This window comes from Chinchilla lanigera, unplaced genomic scaffold (assembly GCF_000276665.1).
Source record: "Chinchilla lanigera isolate Chin_1 unplaced genomic scaffold, ChiLan1.0 scaffold00023, whole genome shotgun sequence".
NCBI lineage: Eukaryota > Metazoa > Chordata > Mammalia > Rodentia > Chinchillidae > Chinchilla > Chinchilla lanigera.
Window position 1 is genome coordinate 25,227,733 of NW_004955424.1, and position 4,342 is coordinate 25,232,074.

General features: G+C 39.1%; 1 long non-coding RNA gene across 1 annotated transcript; it reads left to right on the forward strand.

Moving 5' to 3' along the window:
* Positions 1-689: 689 nt before the first annotated feature.
* LOC102030330 lies at positions 690-2,594 on the forward strand. The gene is made up of 3 exons (XR_261108.1): positions 690-815; positions 2,204-2,315; positions 2,440-2,594. It is a non-coding gene; the product is annotated as an uncharacterized LOC102030330 (long non-coding RNA).
* Positions 2,595-4,342: the final 1,748 nt, after the last annotated feature.

Here is a 4,342-nt window from a genome sequence, read left to right on the forward strand (position 1 = left end):
CTTGCCAGGCAGGCACTTTTGCCGCTGAGCTAAATCCCCAGCCCCTCCAAATTGGTTTTAATGACATGGTTTGATGCTTATTATAAAAATTTTTATCATAGCAAATTTTAAAATGAGTCCCATGATCTTTTGCCTGGTACTTTTTCTCACTATTATCAACTCAAAGCACAAGAGCATCAGAATAAATATCTGTCTAGTCACATTGTACCATCAATGCAGAGCTCCACTATACACCCCTGTATCAGTTAGTTGTCCATCTACAATATACAACTGGCTATATAAATTATGAAAAATCATATTAAGTCACTTTTTTGAGACAGGGTCTCACTGGGTAGTTTAGGCCGGCCTCAAACTTGTGGCAGTACTCCTGCCCAGGCCTGCCAAGTGCTGAGACTGTAGGCATGCACCACCATGCCTGGCCCTAAGTAATGTCTTTAAAAGTGTTTCTCTGGATCAGACTTAAATAATTTTATTTAGAACTGGTTAATAAAATGTTTCAGTTTCCTGTGATGCTATTAAGTCTTTTAAAGTGTAATGGTCAGAATCATTGACACAGCTCACAAAATGTACCAGCATAAAGCAAATGGCATGTTATTTTGAGGGTTGTTTTAAAAATGGAGTTTATCAAGCCCTGTTGAAATATTTTGCGACTGAAGTAAACTTTGTTTTTTTCCCCCAGGGGAAAGCTTTTCTGTAGAAAAGAGTGGAGTAGTATCTGTCAAAAGGAAATCTATTTGAACTCAAGGATTCAGTTTGTAAGAGGGTCCCACAAAAAATGCTAATATTATGTTAACTAACAGTGTCAGTATTAAAAGGTAAAGTAATTTATGATATAAGAACTACACCAACCACACTATAGAGTAATTTACATTCTCTTCTGTATTAATAATGTCAATATTTTCCCATATAATTTTCAATTATAGAAGGTCTTCTCTAACAAATGATGATTATTATGCTGTCTCTGGTATAATCTTAATAACATATTGCTCATCTCTGTCACTGAATCTCAAAGTAAAGTAAAACATTTTAAGGGAGCATTTTATTGGTTCTAATTCTACTGGGTTTTAAAGTTCACATTTTTTTCTTTTGGTTTTTTAAGTATGATTCAGTTTATGTTTTCCAAAAAGATAGAAAGTGAAATTAAAATTTTACTTCTGATTTCCAGTAAAATTTTTAAAATTATCAATAAAATCTTGAATTAAACAATCAAGGCTTCCTTAATAAGCCTTGTTCAAATAAAATCAAACATTTTTAACATTCCTCTACATCAATAAGCACACTGGAGGCTGTGCCACATCAGAGTATTTGCTGACAGCTTTTTAGTTTGGGTAAGGAAACAAAACACATCTAAATGAAACAAGTAAAAACACAATTTCAGAAAAACAACAAATGCAAATTGCTGTAGAATTTTCGCATAGTATAAAATTAAGTATAAATTAAGGGTAGGTTAAAGTTAAGGTATAATTAAGGTAATTAAAAAACACTTTTTGGAGACTAGTTTGAGCAAGGTTTTTAAAAAGTCGTAATATATGAATTGGTGTGTGCGGGCAGGGATTTCAAGGAAGCAGGATGGGACAATGACATGGACAGGGGCAATTACAAGATGTGCCAGGAAAAGATGCAGTTGTGTAGCACAGTAACACTTTGTGGCCAAAACACTCACAGCCTTACATCCTATATTGCTCCATGTACCCGCTCCATGGCCAGTTTCAGACCTCAGCAGCACAAGTTTTGTAGCCAAGCCTGTGCAGCTGTGATAGCAAAATGAACAAAGTATATACATTTCAATGAGTTTTCTGATGGTACAGTCCTACTCTTACATGAATTCTCCATGTCTTCTCATAATCTTAACAATTCTCACATCAAACTACTAAGTTTGCAATTTGTTTTGAAAGGTTGCCAGTATTGGAACATGGGATTTTCTCTGGGAGGACAACAACTCCTCTATTTTCTACTCATTGCCCCACCTCAAGCTGTGCTACTAATTATAGCACTCTGTAAACACCAAAGTTTGGGTCAATTCTGCTTTTCTGTTTTTACATGCAGGATGTTGAAGAAAAATTTACACCTGTTCACAATGTAGCTACAAATCCATCATCTCTTGCCTCATCTGTGTTTTCAGAGATATTTAGCAAAAATCACACATTGCTTGTGCTTTGATGTCCTCTCCTTTTTTCCACTGTCTCGCTTCTGTCTTCCTCAGATCTCTTACTCCAACAATACTCTGGTGATGAGATCCTGATCAAACACCAAGCCCAAAGATTGTTCTGTCCACTTGATTATTAAGGAATGTCTTTACCATTGGAGGCCTTCTGGTGAGTGTTTGCTTGAGGCAGAAACATTATCAGGCTCTGAAAACTATTTTAAGAGACCCATCCCTTACGTACACTTCCTTAATAAGCATGCTTTTTACTAATCATCTGACCTTTTTTCTTGTAGATAATCCATACTATAAAGCTCCTGCTCAGGAATCAGCAAAGGTCCTGACCTCCAGCTAGCCCTTTTCCCATGGAAAGTATCTAACATGTAAAGTATAAAACTGCCTACCAAAAGTACTACTACTGTTCACTGTTTTAAAGGCCAGCAGTCTTCTTCCACCAGGTACAGGCATATTAAGTCAGGCTTAAAATTTTGTATCCTCAGTCAGTTGCGCAGAAAATACTTTCTTTAAGGTATTAATGTGAGCTAAGCTGGAGATATAACTCAATGGTAGAGTAGTTGCCCAACCCATGAACAAGGTCCTGAGTTGAATCCTCAGCTATGAAAAGAAAGGAAGGAAACAAATAAGCAAGCAAGGTGGGACTTGTACAGGTGGTAAATTTTACTGAATACCAAAAACTTTATGGCTGCACAAGCCAATGGAATCCCAGTTAAAGAGTCTCCTCTGGAACTACTATCAAGTCAGAATTTTGCCTACAAAATGTTAGGTACTGAGGGGATATGGCCCTTGTCCAGATTTGAGGTTCTATCCCCATGTGTACTCTTACCTGGAGTGAATGAGTCTCTGTTCAGTATCTCAGTCTGCTACAGAAAGTTTTAGTAAAACTGGCACTTCTAGAGTGTAAAGACCAACTGGAAGAATGACTTGTTGCTTTTATCATGGACCCCAATTATAGATGGACGAAATTTAGATCATTATGTTAATTGTCAGATTAAGATACACACATATGCTGCATCTGAAATTTAGATTCCCCACTTTGAGAGGAGTAGCCTGAAATTCCAAAGATCCTCAACCAGGGCTTTTCAAGTCATATAAAATCTCTTTGTCATTACAGAACTTTATACTCATACATATAGCTTATAAAACCCTCCAAGGTTCTTTCTACTTTCTGATCTTTATGTCTTTATTGTGACCTATCAGCTGAGGGTTCATTTGGTCACTTCAGATGGAAATCATGAATTGACAAAGGGCAGTTCCCTTGACGTTAGTGGTTCTGGGGTTTGAGTGCCAGTGACTCTAGGCTGATAGTGCTATAGCCCTTGGTGGTTATAGCACCTTATTGGCTCCCCAGTTGCTGAGGCTTGGAGCCCTATTGGTATCTTTCTGGAGATTTTCCAGACACTCTGCTGCTTCAGTGAGGCTTTCAGTGCTGGGTCACTGGAGATTTATGTTGGTTGCTGTCAATTCCCCATAGTCACTGCGTATGTTGGTCTCTTCCACTGGTACCATTGATCTCCACCAGCTGCTTCTAGACTCTGCCGCCAGTTTCTGGAATTTTTCAAGGATAATAACCTCTTGTGTTACAAATTCTTTTCAGTGCAACTCACAGAGACTCTACCCAAGATAAGAATTATAAGTAGGCAATAGGACCACTCAAGTGAGGTTTTACTGGGGATTGAGCTGCAGCACAAGGAAATAGTAGGCGGGAGGCCGTCCTTCTGAACTGTCCAGAGGAATGTGATGTTGATGTACAGAAAAAGTGTCCCACACATGTGCTGTTTTATATATCTCACGGACCTGTTTGAGGACTTTCAAAGTAATGACAGAGGGGGACAGAGTCATCTACAGGTTACAGGGCAGTCATCTGAGACAGGTCTGTGTTTGAAGTCAGCTTCCAGCCAAGGCCACTGTCTCTCTGAGGGACAGGATGGGGAGCGTCTAGGACAGCCTCTATTGTCATGGCCCAGAGACCCGAGGGTGAAACAGCTGCTTGATTGATAGCTTCTGCACTGCTATAAAAATGAGGGACAGTATGACTGGCACCTCTTTGGAGGAGTTGGAGACATGCTGATCATGGCCCATTGAGGTTTGAGGATTTCAGGGTTATAGTCAGTGAGCCTGGTCCTTCCCCAGTCTTTGCCCTGTTAGCTGCAGTCTTCTAGCTGCTCCCCTCCCATGGAG